At 50.8% G+C, this 19,316-nt stretch overlaps 1 protein-coding gene across 1 annotated transcript in view; it reads left to right on the top strand.

The window, feature by feature from the left end:
• The first annotated feature begins 669 nt into the window (after positions 1–669).
• Positions 670–19,316, top strand: part of SHANK2 (SH3 and multiple ankyrin repeat domains 2) — a 518,956-nt gene continuing 500,309 nt past the window's right edge. The window contains exon 1 of the mRNA XM_069471699.1: positions 670–733. The gene's annotated coding sequence lies outside the window, so the exon portion shown is untranslated. The remainder of the gene's footprint in view (positions 734–19,316) is intronic.

The following is a 19,316-nucleotide window of genomic DNA, read 5'->3' on the forward strand; positions in this document are numbered from 1 at the left end:
TCCAGGACAGGGGCCAGTTTTAAAAGCTTTGGCAGCGGCGTGGGCACAGAGCGCACAAGCACCCCAGTTATCTCCCGCGCATGGACCCTCGACACCGCTAGCGCTTCTGCACTTCCCCTGAACAGTGCAGGTGGACCAATCTCGTCCCCCGCCGCTGGGGTCTCCTTGCGCCAAGTCGCCGCCCGCCAGCCCGAGGACTCGGGCTGGCTAACCCGGCTGAGCAGCCGGCGCTGCGCCGCCAGGGGGCGCGCGGGAGGCGGGACCCGCGCCACTGTCGCTAGGTCTCCCGAGACCCCGCTGCGGTCACGGTGGCCCCGCACCCAGCGTCCCCATCGAGGCGCGCGCGGCTGCAGCAGCTGCCTCGGGGATGCCGGGTCCGGCGCACCCGGTGAGGGTCCGAAGGTGGCGGGTCGGGCGCCCGGGTCTCCGGGGGTCGCGCGGAGCCCCCGCCGGGTGCCCGACCCCTGCCAGCCGTGCCCACCAGCTAGGGTAGGGGGACCCGGCGGGCACAGCCCTGCCGCCACCGCCCGTGAATTATGCAGGAGGCTGGCACCGGCGCGCCGGAGTTGCTCAAGTTTCCCTGGCAACTTTCACCCGGGCATCCCTCCTCCCGACAGCGGGGCAGCTCCGCCCGCGCAGCCCGCTGCCCGGGCGCCTCCACGGGGCGGCCGGGGCGCTGCGTGCCGACCGCGCAGTCTCCAGCTGGGCTGGGGCCACCGGACTGAGCAAGCAGGTGCGACCGCCGCGGCAGGCTTCGCCGCCCGGGTTCGGGGCGGGCGGGGGGGGGGGTACTTGGTGGACCTCGGCGCCAGGGTTCGGAGGGTGCCGGGGACTCGGTGGACCTCGCCGCCTGGGTTCGGAGGATGCGGGGGCCGCGGAGGACCTCGCGCTCAGGTCCGGAGGGTGCGGGGACCGCGGTGGACTTCTCCACCAGGTTCGGAGGGTGCGGGGTCGGAGCTGCCCTCGCAGCCTCCAGGCGGGTCTGCGCGGGAACACTCTGCCTCCAAGGTGGGCGCGCGGGCAAGGTTCGCAATTCTGTGGGGCTGGGGGCGCCCAGAAGGGGAGAAGCTCGTGCTGATGACCGTGAGTTTTTGCGGCGGAGCTTTTAAGGGGCTCTGGGCGGCTTGATCTGAGAAGGCGCTTGGGCCCGGCAGGTGGGGGGTTCAGGCCTCGGGGGCTGGCAGCTGCGGGCACGGTCCTGGGAGTCCTCGGAGGCCATCCAAAAATAAAGTGGTTTCTGCGTGGAGATTCGAGGTAGTAAATTGGATAGTTGCATGACCTCTTTTTCGTTTGAAACTCAAGTTCGAACGTTAATGAGGCCAATCAACTAATTAAGTTAAGCTTCAGGAGGCAGAGAGGTAATTTGGGAAGTCCCCCGTTGGGGACTGGCGGTTTGCTCTCTACCTGGGATTTGACCCCTGACTTGGCCGAGGGGACCAGGGTTCGGCGCCCCTGGAAACGGATTCAGCTTGGTCCAGTCCTCTGCTGCCGCATTCGGAAATGATTAGTGACTAGCCCGGCGCCCCCCGGGGCTTGGCGGTGTCCAGGACAGCTTCTGGAGGCGACTGCTTTTGGAGACCCGAGTTTTCCAACCACTTGTAGGCGACAGGTGTGGCTCGGGACAGTGTTGAGCCTGCGGGGAGCGGAGTGAGGCGGAGAGAGCTTGGCGCCTGCTCTGCGTTCAGTGTTAATTTAGGGGAGAAAGTCAGCAACAGGGCAGCTGTAAGGGGGCGGGGTGATAGCTGTGGGTTTTTACCCCGAGGTCAGTATCCTTAAAAGAGGGTTTGAGGGAGACCCTTGTGTTGATAGGACTTTGCTGCTCTAACATTGCCTGGGTGTTAAAACTCCTGGGGAGCAATGTTCCAAAGGCGGCAGATTCCACTATCATGCTGAGGAATTTCTTGGTTTCCAAGTAGGAAGAATTGGGTGGGAAGCTGGTGCTACTCTGGGCCCCCGTGGAAGGAGACTGGGATTCAGGTATCAAAGGAATTCTGTGAAGAAGGTGATTTTGCCTGTAAAGGCAATCCCCGTGGGCACTGGTGACAGCACTTGGCTGCTTTTAACAAATTAGATCCCGTGGTGAGGGCGTGGCGAGGGGTGTCTGCCTATTCATGTGGGGGTGAGTTTCCAGGTGATTTCCATTCATTCATTTGTTTCTAATTCAGCAGGTGCTCTGGGTTGTGTACACGGCCCCCTGCTGGCATCTGGGGGCCCCCTGTGCAGGCCTGGGGACTATCCTGGGGGTTGGACCCCGGCGGGGCTGAGGTCAGGTGTGAGGGGTGCTGCCCAGCGCAGCGCAGAGGCATCCCGACAGCACTGCATTTTATATTTCATCAGCGATGAGCAAAAAGACAGAAGAAAAAAACGTGAAACTAAGAAAAACATGCCAGGAGTTGGCCAATATACAGGAAAACGCTCCTAAAAATGGACTTTTATGGGACAACAGTTCTTTAGCAATACTTGTTTTGTTTCCAAATATTTATTAGAGGTCTGGTGTCCCTGGCGGGCCGTGTGAGCAGTGGGGCCTTTTCCAAAGTGGGACTCAGTTTGGGAGTCGGTACGGGGGCTCAAGGCTGTGCCTCCTACTCAGAAAGGAGCCTGGGGATGTGCCTCCCAGCTCCTGACGTCTCGTTTGTCTGGAATTCCAGTCTCCTCCTAAGGGCCAGGGAGGGAACGTTTAGGGTCTTCCTTCATCCAGGTGACCTCTAGCAAATTTTGTGACCCTCTGCACAGACTGGGGAGGGGAGGGGAGCTCCAAACACAGGCCTGTCTTGTTCACCTTAGGGCCCCCTGCCCTTCACCTGGGCTCCCGGAGAGTGAACTACTTGCTGAAAGAATGTGTACAGACTGAGTGAAGGGCTTGGAGCCTGGAACTCTCCCCTTGCCTGGGTCACCTTTGTGACCTGGCTGTTGCATCTAACCCGCCTACCCAAAACGAGAGGCCTGCCGTTCTCTGCTGGTCAGAGGTGATCTAGGATGTTTGGTTTTCTGTGCATGTTGCATAAAAATGAGCTCCACAGTCATCAAAGGCCTGCTTGCCTGCCGGGCCTGGACTGGCCGCAGGTTGCTGCCCCAGGGAGCTTCCTGGTTAGTGGGAGGAAGAGGAGTGACTGGACAGTTAGTGCATGATGCCACAGGATTTGTGAAAGAGGTGACCACTAGGTGCTGCCCGGGAGAGATATAAAACACCTGGAAGAGGGCTGAGTGGTTTGAATACCCCAGCATTGAACATAAGCCTTTGGCAGAATAATCTACTTCTTGTTCCAAGGTGGGGACACAGCCACCCAGTAGTCACAATAGTGGCAGTAACAGCAATACTCCCAGCGTTTCCTTTTGGTTGGTATTAGTGATATACTCTCGCGATATATTCCCTCATTGAGTCTTACTCCCATTTCACAGATCAGGAGCCTGAAGCTCAGAGGCGTGAAGCCAATTGCCTTAGGACACACAGCTAGGGGAGAGGTGGGGAAATTGGAATTGCACCCCAGGCAGCACTGTGGGGCCCAGCCCTTCATCCCCATGCTTGCCATGGCTCCATGCGTGTCACCCAGCTGGAAAGAGCAACCAGGTGGCAGTTAGAAAACTAGCCACAATTCTTGTTCCTGTGGCATGAGATAGATCTACAGTCAGTGGGCGAAAGCTGACCTTTCTGATCAGACTTCTGGATGTGGTACGCATTTAGCTGTTGCTGTTGTTGAAAGCATACTCGGGGAATGGTTTGATTTCATTGGCTCTAGTACTAAGACTGACGTCCGTCTTGGGGAAGAGGATGCCTTGACACGTGCCTTCTTGCCATTCAAGGGGTTTCCAGTCTTTGTAGGGTGGGGGAGGATGTGCCCACACCCAATACCCAGAACCCTCCCTGGGTGTGGGGACAGCTGCCTGGGTCACTCTGGATTTATGTGACCCAGGGACAGGTCAGCTGAAGCACAGGTCACTTCCTGGGAGATTAAACTCTTAAAAGCCTGCTGGGCCACCAGGAGTTTGTGGGCAGCAGCAGTGCTGTGCTGGGCTCCCCTGATTGGCTGCCAGATGTCAGTGCAGAGCAGGGGACTGGCACCCACGGAGGACCAGAGGTGGTGTTTGAAAGTTGTCCTTGTTGGGTGTGGCAGTTACTCTGGGGGTAGCTCCGGGAGAGGTGTGCTGGCTGCATTAGGCCACAAACTCCTAATCTGAGGCCGCGGGTTCTGAGTGCAGGGCCTCAGGGGTGCAGAGGGCTCCGGGCCCACCCCCCAGAAAATCTGATGTGGCCAGAAATGCAGGACCGGGGTTCTCCAGAGAGATTTTGCCCTGAGGAGTTCTGGGAGCACACTTTGAGAAACACTCAGTTTTCAGGAGGAAGAACAGCTGGAGAAAGTCCTGAGTGGCTTAACTTAAAAAGGCTTCAGTTGGGAGACTGTCCGGGAGGCATCCCCTGGGGAGTGGTCATCGCGCACCTACTGTGGCCCTGGGTAGGACTGGGCTGGGGCACGTCTCTTCCAAAAAATGTTTTCCTCTCTCTAAAAGTGTTATTTTGAAAAGACTGTATGTTCCCTTACTTAGTCCTTGCAACATTTTCTCATGAAAAATTGAAATATCCAGCAAAGCTGAAAGAATTACACAGTGGATTTCTTTATCCCCACTTACAGATTCTGCCATTAATCATTTACTAGCCTTCTCGCGCATTTTTAAGTCAACATCTAAAATTTTTCTTCATAGGTTTAAATATTTGAAAGGATGTAGTACCTCCTCTGTGAAGTAAATATCGGTATTTTAGAAGTAACCATTGCCTAACTCTTTAACTCTCCACTGGGATACGACCCACTGTGCTGCCCACTTTTCACTGAAAAAGACATAAATGAGCATTAGGAAATCCTCATTGTTCTTTTCTTGAATTTGTGCAGCCACTTTCCCCAAAGAATTTTAGCCTAATGTATTAGACTTGTATGCTCATGGGTCTTTTATTAATTAATCTAGCATACTTCTCTGCAAGAAAAATATACATAATTGACTTATAAAAATTTCCTGTGGCTTCAAGTTGCTAAGTAGTTTTAAAAAAATCACTTCTGGATTGAAAAAGCTGTACAGTCATTGCTGGGGCACAGTTGATCAAAAACTAGAAATACTATAGATTTGTGGAAATGGAAAAAGGGAATTACCAGAGATGCATCTGTTAGTGAGAAGACAGTGGGTGTTTTGGTGCTTAATTAAAGCCGTAGTTGAATTACCCCCCTTTTTTTGGTATTAGGAGGTCCCATCACCTGGGGAGTGCACGCCCTCAGCTTCACTCTGGGGGTTTCAGACGTTGGGCCAGCCCCATGGCTGTGCTCGGGCTGGGCAGCTCAACGCCACGGGCCTCTGGCCTGGTGGGTTCCTGGGCAGGCCGTGCGGAACCCCTGCTGGCCCATGTCCACCAGGATCGCGCTCCCGGGGTGTTTACCAAGGCTGGGTGTGGGCAGGTGCAGGGTGCGTGGCCGTGGTTAAGCTGTGAGTTTTCTCCTGAACACAACACAGAGTCCAAGTAACGCTGGGAACGGAATTCTTGCAGACTGTCATGGCAAGGCCTGGCCTGTGCCGCTCCTAACTCCCCAAACACAAGGACACGTCAGTGCCACCTTCTGGGTTCCAGAGAGCTCCAGGCCTCACTCACTTCCCTAGGGCAACCGCGTGGTCACCGAGGCTTTGGAATCAGGAAACGCTGCCAGCTGAAGGAATAGAAAGGCTGTCGTCTGCAGCCGCTGGCCTGGGGCTTGTTTTGGTTCTTTGGGGTCTCTGTGGGGAATGTCTGGGCTAGGGTTAAGCAACTCAGGCTTGGTGGCGGTGGCAGTTTTCTGTGCTGAGTCTGGGCACAGTCCTCCCTTGGGACTGTTCTGTCTCTTTTGAGTCTGCTTGTTTGCGACAAGGTTCTTGGAGTTGCAGGAGACGGACACCCACTTCAGCCTACGTTAAGGGGGTGGTCGGGATGTGCGTTTCCGGAACGTAGGGGTTGGGGTGAGCTCTGGACCCCACGGCCAGGTGCACGCTCAGCTGTTTCGAAGCTCCCAGCGCCTAGTGCAGGTGGCAGTGGCACAGGGGCCACCTTCCCTCAGCCGCAGTTTCCCTTCCCAGGTGGGCCCCTGGGGGACGTGCCCAGCCACGTCAGGGTAGCTGGGGCCAGGGTGTCGTGGGGCGCTCCTCCTCGGGGGAGGCAGGGTCACCGAGGGCCAAAGGGGCCCACAAAGTCTCCCTCCATCCCGCTTCCTCAGGGGAATCCCGGTGACTTTGCAGTGTGAAAATCACAGTGATGGTGAGTATCTGGGCCACGCTGGTCCCTAAGTGCTTTCCAAGCACAGACTCGCGCCACCCTCACCACAGCCCTGAGAAGGGAGCGTGGTATTGTTGCCCCATTTTCCAGGTGAGTAAACCAGGGCAGAGGACATTGGCTGGACTTGCTGGGGTCCGCGCCAGGCAGCCGCCCACGTGGCCATGTGGAGTAACGGAGCAGTGTCTTCCCCGCCTCCACGTCATCCCTGGGCGGCCTGCCGGTTTATCATTCCGCTCACTCTCACGTGAAGCAGGTGGGGTAGCACCGTGGTTCTCAGACTTTAGGCCTATAAGGGGCCCTTTACCCTCTTAGGAGAGTTTTTGAGGGCTCAGCTTTTTGTTTATGTGCATGAATGGATTGATATTTATGCCATGGGAAATTAAAAGGATGAATTTAAAAATATTAAAATCTTTGACCAGAAAGCTTATTCAAAGATATAATGGCTGAAAACTTACAAATCTGGGGAAGGAAATGGGCATACAGATACCGGAGCCCAAACAAATCCACAGTGAGATACGTTGTAATCAAACTGTGTTATGTATGCGGGATGTGACCAAAAGCTAAATCGTATGGCAGTGACCGTTAGGGAGCCAGGCAGTTGCTCTGACAACACTGGAAAGGCAGGAAGGCTGTTTCCGGATATCTGCGAGGATGGTATGGAGAAGGCTCCGTAGGACAGAGGCGGTGCTGATGGAGAGTAGTCCCAGCAAAGCAAAGGTTGCCTTCTGGAAGAAATTCCCGGCGGCTCTCGAATAAATGCTGGAGTGGGCTTCCTTGTAGAGACTGGCTGTAGGGTGCGGAGAGGGAGCCATGGGTGGATGATCCCTCTGGACCTTGGCCCTACAGCCCCCAGCATGTGGCCTTTCTGTCACTCTTGCTCTGTGACCTGTCGTCCAGAGAGGGCAGATGATGTCACTATTCATACCTACAAGATGGGGAACTGGGGCTGAGAGGGGGGAGTTGGCATGCCCAAGGTCTGCTCTGGCAGGCAAGGCAGGGTCCGCCATCTGGGACAGGATGGTGGAGTCCCAGTGACCTTCCAGGCTGTGGACCAATGAGAAGCTCTGGTCTTACCAGCTGTTTGCCACCTCCCTGCACTTGAGCAAGGCCCCGGTGGGCAGGGATCTTGTCCGTCCTGTTCATCAGGATGTTCCCCAGTTCCCGGAACAGGGCCCGGCACACACCAAGCACTGAGAAATGCGAATGTGCCGACACTGCCCTTGAGTTGTAGAATTGTCTATACGCCAGTTTCATTGAGCTATCATTTATATGCATACATGTCACCTATTTAAAGAGTACAGTTCAGTGGTTTCTGGTACAACATATTCACGAAGTTGTGCAACCATCACTCCACTCACTTTTAGAACATTGTCATCACCCCAGAAAGATATCACACACCCCTTGGCAGTTACTCCCCCTCTCCCCAGCCCCTGGCAGCCGCTAATTGCTTTCTGTCTCTGGCTTTGCCTGCTCTGGACACGTCACATAAATGGGATCATACACGGTGTGGGCTTTTGTGACTGGCGTCTCTCGCTTGGTATGTTTCGAAGGTTCACCCGTGTTGTGTCAGTACTTCTTTGCTTTTTATTCCGTTGTATGGCTCTGTCCCATTTTGTTTATCCTGTCATCGGTTGATGAACGTAAGGTTTTTTCGCCACTATTTGGCTGTTATAAAACGTGCTACTGTGAACATTCACTCACAAGTTTTTGTGTGGACATGTGTTTTCATTTCTCTTGAGTATTTATGCAGGATTGGGGTTGCTGGGTCATGTGCTAACTGTGTTTCACCTTTGAGGAACTGCCACACTGCTGTCCAGCATGGGTGGATCGTTTCACGTTCCCACCAGCAGGGTTTAGGGATACTAATTTCTGCACATTTGCACCAATACTTGTTATTATCTGCCCTTTTGATAAAAGCCGTCCTCGAGGTGCGTGGAGTGATGTCCTACCGTGTTTGGGATTTGCATTTCTCCCGTGGCTAACAATACGGAACATCTTTTCAGGTGCTTCTTCGAGATTTGTACATCTTTGGAGAAATGTCTGTTGCTCATTTTTTAATTCGGTTATTTGTCTTTTTATTAAGATGTAAGAGTTCTTTATGTATTTTAGAGAAAGTCCCTTGTCAGATACACAATTTGATAATATTTTCCCTCATTCTGTCATCTTTTTCACTTTGTTGATGGAGTCCTTTGAAATATGAAAGGTTTAAATTTTGATGAAGTCTGTGTATGTTTTCTTTCGTTGCTTGTGCTTTTGGTGTCAGATCTAAGAAGGATTTGCCTAACTGAAGGGCATTTGCACCTGTGTTCTCTTGTAAGCATTTTATAGTATTAGACCTTACATTTAGGTGTATGATCCATTTTGAATTACTTCTTGTGTGTGGCCTGAGGGAGGGGTTCAACGTCATCATTTTGCTTGTGGTTTCTGTTTATCCAAACGCCATTTGTTGAAAAAAGTATACTTCCCTATTGAATTGTCTCGGTGCCCTTGTTGAAAATCGGTTAACCAGAGAAACATGGGACCATTTCCAGACCTTCAGTTCTAGTCCTTTGACCTGTCTGTCCATCTAATGCCACTTTGTGTTGCTCACTGTTGCTTCACAGTAAGTTTTGGAATCGGGAAGGGTTGAGTCCTCCAACTTTGTTCTTTTTTTAAATGCTATTTTGACTACTCTCGGTCCCTTGAATTTCCATGTGAATTTTAGGATCAGCTCATCAGTTTCTAGAAAGAAGCCCTCTGGGATTTTGATAGGGATTGTTTTTTTTTTTTTTTTTTTGACAGAGTCTTGCTTTGTTGCCCGGGCTAGAGTGAGTGCCGTGGCATCAGCCTAGCTCACAGCAACCTCAAACTCCTGGGCTTAAGCCATCCTACTGCCTCAGCCTCCCGGGTAGCTGGGACTACAGGCACGCACCACCATGCCCGGCTAATTTTTTTTCTATATATATTTTAGTTGGCCAGATAATTTCTTTCTATTTTTTTTTTAGTAGAGACGGGGGTCTCGCTCTTGCTCAGGCTAGTCTCGAACTCCTGACCTTGAGCGATCCACCCGCTTCGGCCTCCCAGAATGCTAGGATTACAGGCATGAGCCACCGCGCCCAGCCTGATTGGAATTGTTTTGAATCTGCAGATAGTTTTGGAGAATATTGCCGTCTTCACAGTACTGAGTCTCTGATCCGTGAGCATGAGACGTTTTCCGTTTAATTAGGTCTTTTTATTTCTTCAATAATGTTTTCTAGTTTTCCAATTTTAAATTTTGCACTTGTTTAATTTATTCCTGAGAATTTAATGCTATTATCAATGAAATTGTTTTCTTAATTCCATTTTAAACTTGTTCATTGCTCATGTACAGAGATACAATTAATATTTGTATGTTTATCTTATATCTTTCTGAACTTGTTTATTGGTTCTAATAATTTTTGGTAGATTCTGTAGGATTTTCTACATACAGGAGTGTGTCATATGCTATAGATATAATTTTACTTCTTCCTTTGCAATCTTGATGCCTGTTAGTCCATTGTCTTGCCTAACTGCCCTGGCTAAGACCTCCAGTGCCATGTTGAATAGAAGTGGTAAGAGTGGATGTCTGTGTCTTGTTCCTGATCTTGGGGGCAAAGCTTTCATTTCAGTCTTTCACTATTAAGTATGATGCTAGCTGTGGGCTCTTTATCATTTTGAGGAGTTCACCTGTATTCCTATTCTGTTGAGCATTTTTAATCATGAAATGGTGCTGAATTTTGTCAAATGCTTTTTCTGCATCTATCGAAATGCTTAGCTGCTCTTTGTCCTTTATTCTATTAATATATCACATGAATTGATTTTTAGATGCTAGGCAAATCTTTCATTCTTGGGATAGATCCCACTTAGTCATGGTTTATAATCATTTTTATAGGTTTCTGGATTCAGTTTGTTAGTATTTGTTGAGGTTTTTTGCATCTATGCTCGTAACTGCTATCAGTCTGTAATTTTCTTGAGAAGATTGGTTTTGGTATCAAGGTAGTATTGGCCTCATAAAATGACTTGGGAAATATTCTCTGCCATTTTTCTGAAAAGTTTGTGCAGAATTTGCATTAATTTTTCTTTAAATATTAGGTAAAATCCACCAATGAAGCCATTTGGGCCTGGGCTTTTCTTTGTGGGAAGTTTTAAAATTATTAATTTGGTCTCTACTTGTTATAGATCTATTTAGATTTTCTTTCTTCTTGAGACAAGCTTGCTAGTTTGTGTCTTAGCAGAACTTTGTCCATTTCATGTACGTTTGATTTATTTCTGTGCAGTTCATGGTACTTTCTTATCCTTTTTGATTCAGTAAATTGGTGGTAATGTTACTTCTTTCATTTCTTTCATTCCTGCGTTTGGTAATTTTTGTCTTCCCTGTTTTTCTTGATTAGTCTAGATAAAGTTTGTCAATTTCATTGATATTTCCAAATAACCAACTTCTGGTTTCATTGATTTTATTTATTGTGTTTTCTAGTCTAGATTTCATTAACTTCAACCCCAACCTTTATTATTTCCTTCCTACTTATTTTAGTTTGTTGCTCTTTTTCTACTTTCACAAGGTAGGTTTTGGCTACTGATTCGAGATTTTTCTTCTTTTTAATGTATACATTTACAGATACACATTTCCTTTTAAGCACTGCATGAGTTGTGTATCCCATAAGTCTTGATGTTTTGTCTTCTTTTTCACCCATTTTTAAGTGTTTTCTAATTTCCCTGTGATTTCTCTGACCCATTGGCTATTTAGACATGTTTAATTTCTATGTATTTGTGCACTCCTAAGATTTCTGTTATTGATTTCTAATTTCAATCCTTCATGGTGGGAGAACATTTTTTTTGGTATGGTTTATTCCTTTTTACATTTTTTTTTTTAAATTTCACAACATTACAGGGGTACAAACGTTTTGGATACATGAATTGCTCTTGTACAGTTTGAGTCAAAGTTATGAGTGTGTTCCTCACACAGATAGTGTGCACTGTGCCCGTTAGCCTGGCACGTGGTCTCTCCTGGAGAATTGCACTTGAGAAGGATGTGTGTCCTGCTGCCTTTGGGTGAGTGTCTGCTAGATTGTTCTAGGCTCTTGGGATACAACAGTGATCCAGACAGACCAGTATTCCTGCCCTCGTAGGGCTGACACCCTAGCCAGGGGGGACGATGGTTAGGAGAGATCGGAAAGAAGCAGGCACGCAGTGTGGAGCAAAGGAGAGCCTGGCGGTGGGCGCTGGAGTGCAGGTGGCTGCAGCGTGACACAGGGTGGTCAGGGTGGCCTCATTGAGAAAGTGGTACTCGAGCCAAGGCTTGAAGGAGGTGAGGGAAGCAATAAATGATGAATGAAGAATGTAGTGGAAGTTGATGTGAGAGTATTTTTTTCACTTAAGATTTTAAAAATTGTGGTAAAAATGCCTATAATATAAAAGGCTACCCTTTTAACCATTGTTGGGTGTCCAGTTTAGTGGCTTTAAGTACATCCATGTTGTACAACCATCACCACCATCCATCTCCAGAACTCCTTCATCTCGAAAAACGGGGCTCTGTTCCCGTTAAACACGGACTCCCCAGCCCCCAGCAACTGCAGGCAGTATTCTTTTTGTAACTGGCTTAATTCAACACAAGCTTCATCTGTGTTGTAGCACGTGTCGGAATTTTTTATTTGTAAGGCTGAACCATATTCCAGTGTGTCGATAGACTTCATTTTGTTCATTTTTCTGTCAATGAACATTTGAGGTGCTCCCAGCTTTTTGCTGTTGTGGCTAAAGTTGCTGTGAACACGGTGTAGAAATGTCTGGAGTCCCTGCTTTCAGAAAGCACTAACACAGCGCCCAGGCCCAGTCCCATCTGTCTTGGGATTCCAAAGCTGAGCTCTCCTGCCCACTTGCCCCATCCCCAGCTGCTTTCCTGTGGAAGGAGACCCTGTCTTTCTTCTTGGGTCTCACGACAAACGGGGGTGACCCCAAATGTGGGAGAAATTATGTGACGTGACCCTTCCCCATGTCCAGCGTCCTCCAGTAGAGCAAGGTGCTGCTCCCTGGGAACCTGGTGGGGGCGTCCCACCCTTGTGGGCTCATTTGAGGTCTGGGGCTGGACTGAAGAGGGCACTGACCACAGACAGTAGCGGGAGCGAGTGTCTCCTGCAGCATTTAGCTCATTGGCTAGTTAGATGCTTTCTGATTGCCTCCTGATCTTGGACACGGGCTGGTTGTGCAACGTGGTGTTTACGGATGTCGTGCAGTCACTGATGGTCCAGTGGGGCCTGGGGCAGCCTGTGTGGGGCAGGGGAGAGGGGTATCAGGGCACTTCCTGTTGCCTGGAAGCTTTGTCTTCAGGGCACCTTGATTACTAGCTACTTAAAAGAATCCACACTGAGTTGATCATGTGGCTCAAGTTTATACCCTGTAACTGCTGAGTCCTGTTTCATGTAATGGTTAACCCCATTTCTCCCATCTCCTGTGGACACTGGGCTGTTTTCCTTGTCTTGCTCTTTCAGATGGTGCTGCAGGGAACACTCTTTGTGCGTGGCCAGCGCTTCCCTGGGTGTGTTGTAGGAGGAGAGGTTGCCCTCTGTGCCTTCCGTGTGCACAGGTCTAGCTTTCTTGGGTGTTCTCAAATTGCACTCCGGGGGGGTTGTGCCAAGTTATAATCCCCCCTGCTTTGTGTAAGAGCTCCCTGTGCCCCTCACCCGTAGCTAGATTTGGTGTCACCTGGTATTCACCAGGTGTGATGGGTGGGGAGGATATCTCGTTTTAACTTGCATTTTGTCTGATTCCTAGAGGGTGCCTTCCAGTTCATCAACCGCTCAGCTTTCTGCTTTCTGAATATGCCCATCTTTACGACGGGTCCCAGTCTGCTTTTTACCGATTTATAGATGTTCCTTATATATTCTGGATGCACCTTGGCCTGGTTTGGCTGGACTTTGTACTTTTGCTTGCAGTGAGTAGCCTTTTGCTATACAGAAGTTTTACATTTGGATGTGGTCAAATTAATTTTTTGTGTGTGTGTGATTTAGCTTTTGAAACCATTGCTACCCCATTGCCATAAGGTGCTCTCTTGTATTCTCTTCTAATAATTTTAATGTTTTGCTTTTCTTTGGGTTTTTGATCTGTCTGGAGTTAGTATTTGTGTCTCGTGTAAGGCAGACGTGTAATTTATCTCCTGCGCACAGTGACCTGCCGCGGCCGGCCGACTGCTTTCTCCTGCCCGGTCCATCCTGGATCCAGCTTTCAATCTGGGGTGGGTTTTCGGGCTCTCTCTTCCCTCCTGTTGGTCTGTGATCCTAGCTCTCAGTCCGCACTGTTTATTCACAATTGCTTTAAAATAAGCTTTGATACCTGGCAGTATCATCTCCTCTAAACTGCAGACAGCCCTGCTGCAAACTACTCCATTTGGTGGTTGAGAAGGGAGCCAGCTTAGAGGGATTGGTTAGCGCGGGGTTGACCCCCCGTGTGGGAGAAATTGTGGGACGTGACCCTTCCCCACATCCAGCCAGCATGTGGCAGCAAGATGAGGGAACCAGCACCTGACCCCAGAAGAGGGAACCCCGGCCCAGGGCACGTGGTTCAGCGCTGTGGCCACTGGGCACGTGGGACTATAGAGCGCCTGAAATGCGGCCAGTGCCGCATATTGAAATGCTGATATTTTGTGTATTTGGGGTTGCATAAAATATATTATGAAAATTAATTTCAGCTGTGTCTTTGTAGTTCATTTTTTAAATGTGGCTACTAGGAAATTTAGAATAACATTTGGTCTCATGAAGTCTTCACAGTTAGTGTCTGGGAGGAGATATTTTTAGGCCCATTTTACAGAAGGGGAAGATGAGATCCCGAGAGGTGTGTTGACCGGGGCTTTGAGCCCAAGTGGGTACATTGTGTGTTTTGACCAGAACTGGAAGGAACAGGAGCATTTTGTCCCCTTTCCCCCCCCCAGGGAGGCCCCCTCCCGGTGTGCCCAGCGGCCCTCGTGACCACCTGTTGACAGCCCTTCCTGAAGCCCTCTGGGCCTCTGTGAACAGGACCACTGTGTAAGGTTTAGTAGCCTTTTCCCTGTTGATGAACTGTGCCCCCTGTAGCCCTGCGTTTGACTAGCCACTCTCCTGGTGTCCTCTGGGGTAGGTTGAGGCAGCTTGGGAAGGGCAGGGAGGACACAGAGCTCCAGCTTTTCAGTTCGGGCAGCCCCAGAACGTGAACCCTGCCTTTGTCCCCACAGAGATGAGTGTCACCGTGTTCCAGCCCAGTACTCTCTAGGCTGTGGTGACAGGTGAGCTGCCTGGAAAATTTTGCCCTGGAATCTTTGGGCTTGAGGGAGTGTTTGGATTCATTCCTCCCAACTGCATGCTGTGTGTCCTGTAAGTAGATGGTGCGTTGCAGTGGCCAGTAAGTAGCTCTGTCAACATAACTGCTGTGTGATCTTGGGCAAGCTAGTTGACCTCTCTGGGCCTTGATTTCCTCATCCTTAAAATGTGGGTAGTAACATATCTCAAGTGACTGAACATTGAATAATTTAAGTACGGTTGAGACTATGATAAGCATCCATCTAGTGTTGACTGCTCTGTGGTCTTTATTGGTGATATATGCATTGTCTGTATAGGTACATGTGCCACATGTGGATTGTTGAGTTCGTAAGGTCCCTGTCCTGTCAGGTCTTTCCACTGGCCTGATACAGGCAGAGCCGGGGATGCTGGGGACCAGACGTGAGTCCTGGCCCCCACCTGTTCTCTGCAGAGCCTCAGGCCTGGGCTCCATGGTGTGCCTGGTTCGGGGGCTCAGGATGATGGGGTAACCAGTGGCACCCCTGCATCTATTGCCTTTGCAGGGACATCAGTGGCCTTGGTGGCTGACCCCGTGTGTGCAGGCACCAGGGGAGGAGGCGAGTGTGTGGCACAGGGAGTGTCCCGTAGGAAGGGCCCCTGTCCCCTGGGACTCCAGGTGGCCGGGCTGCTCCTTCCGCCACCTGAGCCTGGGCAGTGGAGTGTGTTATGCCATGTCGGCTTCCTTGGCCCTCAGTGGCTTTTCCTGGCGTGGATGCCCTTTTGTTCATTTGAAATTTTATCCTGCCATCTTTTATTGACGAGGACGGGCCTGGGAGGTGGAGATGGAATGTTCACTGGAGGTATTGATTCGGCATTGTGGTGGGGGCTGGGCCTTTGGTGTTAGACACACCGGGGTTAACCCCTGCTTTGCCAGTATTGCCTCTGCGCACCCCTGTGTGACCTCGGGCAAGTTACTTGGCCCTTCACTGCTCCAACCCAGCTTCCCGATCTCCGGGAGGGAGACAAGGACACCACCTTACAGGTAGCTGTTAAATTGAGGGTTGTGTTTGTTAACCTTTGCTGTACAACAAACCACCTGAAAACAAAGGGTAAAACATCCACTGTTTATCTCTGGCCAGAAAGTAAATATTTGTGCCTGACGTGCCATATGCTCTATCTCCACCTCTGCTGTGATAGCACAAAAGCAGTCAGAAGCAATATGTGAGTGAACGGGCATAACTGTGTTCCAATAAAACTTTATTTACAAAAACAGGCCTGAGCCAGGTTTGGCCCGTGGGCAGTAATTTGCCAACCCTGATTGATACAGCTCACACTTCTGCAAGCTGGCTGTTCGAGTTGGGCTCCATTGGCTGGCCCAGCCTTGGTCACTTGGTGGCTGCCGGGCTCCCGAGAGCAGCAAGAGAGCAGGCTGCCGTGCGCCGCGGGTCTTCAGTCTCTGCTTGTGGCACAGTCACTGTTGGCCCTTTGGTCTTGTCAGAGTGGCCAGAGGGAACAGAATTGCCAGGTGCAGGGCCATTGTGGGAGAAGACTTCCCCAGACGGGAGATCCGGGGAGGCACAAGCTGATTGGAGCTGTCACTGACAGCCTGCCAGGATTTCGGCGCAGTCTCGCCTGTGCTAAGTGCCTCCCAGCGGCTGCCCTCGCGGCTGGGTTCAGAAAGATCCCACTGGACAGTGGAGTCTCCGTGTTGGGCTTTGATGCCACGGTATTTTAATTTTGTTCCCAAACAGTGTTGCACAGTAACTGTTACTAAGCCAATTTCAGCCTGTGCTGTTGCCATCTCTGGTCACCGAGCTGGGGACAAGGAGAATGAGGAGCCCTGCTGTGAGTCCCAGGTCCACGGTGACGTCCCTCTCGGTCCTGCCTTTCTAGCGAGCATGTCCCCGAGGCGCAGAGGAGGCTGGGCAGGGAGAATGGAAACGAGAGTTGGGCCACCGCCTGGTCCTGGCTGTACCACCAACGCCTGCTGGTCTGGCCTCAGTTTCTTTATAGGAAGATGGGCAGATCTAATAAAGCCACCATTTCTTCAAGCACAGGCTTCAGCGATGGTGTAGACAGCATGATGGGACAGTGTACACACGTGTGGGGAAAGCGTGTGCCCGTCCATGCTGAGCCACTCCAGCAGGCTGTGTCACATGGGCCTCGGGAGGTGGCTTTTGACAAAACCTGAAGATCAGAGATCTTTGCCTCCCTTCCGCATGCCCAGAAATGTTGGCCTTTTGCCCTGTTTTCAGTTTTTTTCCCCTCACTTCATGAAGTGGATTCTGAACCTTTGTGAGCTATTCAGAATACGTTTTTTTTAATGGAGGTAAAATTCACAGAACATGAAATTAACTGGTTTAAAGTGCACAGCTCAGTGGCATTTGGTACATTCACATCATTGTGCAGCCACCACCTCGGGCTAATTAACTCCAAGCGTTCTAGACTTCACCCCAACAGGAAGCCCCAAGCCCGTTAGCTGTTGCTCTGTCTCCCCACCCCCAGCCCCCGGCAGCCACTGCCCACTTTCTGTCTCTGGATTTGCCTGCGCCAAACACATCACATTGGTGGGTCCTACAGCACGGGGCCCGGTGTGTCTGGCGGCTTTCACGCGGCATCGTGTTTTCAAGGATGAGAGAAACACACAGTTTGTCTTTAATCTCACACTTCTGACACCGGACGCCAACTGGGTCTCCAACAGATGCCGGCTGGGTGTCCTCTGATTCGATTTGATTCTGTCCCTGTCTACCTGGAGATAGCGTCAGTTCCCGCAGGGTAAGGGTTCGGTCCCACAAGACTGCCCCAATTCGGGTGCTAATCACAAGTCCCAGGTCTCCTGCACTTCTGACCGATTAGCTGTAAATCAGGGGCTCCCCGCACCCCTCCTGGGATTCAGTAGTTTGCTAGGATGGTTCTCAGAACTCAGCAAGACACTTTACCTAGGTTTACTGGTTCATTAGAAGGGGTATTGTAAAGGATGCAGGTGATCAGCCAGATGAAGTGGTGCATGGGGTGAGGCCCAGAAGGGTCCTGAGCGCAGGCGTTTCTGTCCCCGTGGGGCTGGGGTGCACCACCCTCCTGTGCTCGGATGTTCCCACTAGCTGGGAGGCTCATCAACGCTCCTGTGCACGAGTTTTTGTTTAATATGAAGCTTAATCTCCAGCACTCCCTTCACCCCCGTCTTTCCCAGAGGCCAGTGGCTTGGCCTTTCTGGTGACCAGCCCCATCCCAAAGCTGTCCAGGGGCCTCTCCCTAAGTCACCTCATTAGCACAAGCTCAGGTGGGATCAGAGGGGCTCGCTCCTACCACTCACGAAGTTCCAAGGGTTTTCGGCTCTCTGTGCCGGGAACCAGGGACAAAGCCAGTGTGTTTATTATTATGTTAATACCACGAAGGACGGTCCGCGTTGTAGTGTGTGTCAGTGCTTTATCCGTTTTTATGGCTGAATAATATTCTGTCATATGGATAGACCATGTTTATGCTTCCGTCTGTGGATGGACCTTTTGGTGGTTCCCACTTTTGGGCTGTTGTGAATGGTGCTGCTGTGAGCATTCCTGCGCAAGGTTTTGAATGTTTGTTGTCCCTTCTTTTGAGAGAATCGGGTTCTTGGTCCTGGGTGAGCGGGTGGGTGGGGGGTGCCTGCAGCACAGGCCGCTCCAGCTGCCTTTCTGGACAAGGGAGGCTGTTGGCATTTCCTCTGATAGTGGGGTGCCCGTGGGGGGCGGCGGAGCCCACCACGCGTGCTCAGTTAATCCCCAGGGCTCCAGGGGTGAGCTCGGTCATTCATTCCCTTTACAGAAGAGGATGCAGAATTTGCTAGAATCCGCAGACACTGGTAAGGGGCAGAGCTGAGCTGGAATCAGGCCAGCTGGCTCCAGAAACTGTGCTCTTGTCCTGATTTCTGGAAAAGGGCCCCGAGGCTCGAGCAGGCTGGGTCTGGCTGGGTCTGGCTGGGTCTGCGGACTGACCTCCTCACTCAGAGCCCAGGACGCTGGAGACCGCTCTGTGCCTGGGACGTTTTCTTAGGGTTGCCGAGCTGTGTCGGAATGCTTCACAATTGTGATTTCGATCTCTGCGAGAGTGATGAGCCCTTCTAAAAATAGAGACAGACATCTGACAGCTAACCTTTTAAAATAGTTCAATAATTTAGTTATTCTCTGGTGGGGGAGGAGCATCGCTCTTCATTGGATGCCGTTAACATTTCCTAGAATGAGTTGCTGATGTCTTAAACAATTTATTGAGATATAATGCACACACCGTTGTGATTTACCCTTCTAAAGCAGCCAACCCGGTGTCATTTAGTGTATTCACAGGATTGTGCAACCATCAGAATTGATTTGGGAGCAGTTTCATCCCCCCAAGACAGACCCTGTAACCGTCAGCGGTACTTCCTGATCCTGTCTCCCCGGCTCTTCCCAGCCCTGGCGGCCGCTGCGCTGCTTTCTGTCTCTGCGGATTGGCCGATTCTGAGCATTTCTTACAAATGGAACCTCACGAGAGGAGTTCATCTGTGACCGGTGTCTCTCACTTGGTGCAGTGTTTCCGAGGGTCATCCGTGTCATGGCGCGTGTCAGCTTCAGTCTTTATGCGGCTGAGTGATGCTCCGTTGAGTGTCTGGACCACACTGTGTCTCCATTCATCCGCAGATGGGCACTCAGGCACCGCCGCCTTCTGGCTATTGTGAACACCGGGGACTGGAACATACATGTGGGCACGTATGGTTTGTTATTTCAGGTGTATACGTGGAGTTGCGCGGTCATGTTGTACCTCTGTAAAATGTCTGTTCTCTTTTTTCT

The sequence above is a fragment of the Eulemur rufifrons genome, chromosome 6 (genome assembly GCF_041146395.1).
Source record: "Eulemur rufifrons isolate Redbay chromosome 6, OSU_ERuf_1, whole genome shotgun sequence".
Taxonomy (NCBI): Eukaryota; Metazoa; Chordata; class Mammalia; order Primates; family Lemuridae; genus Eulemur; species Eulemur rufifrons.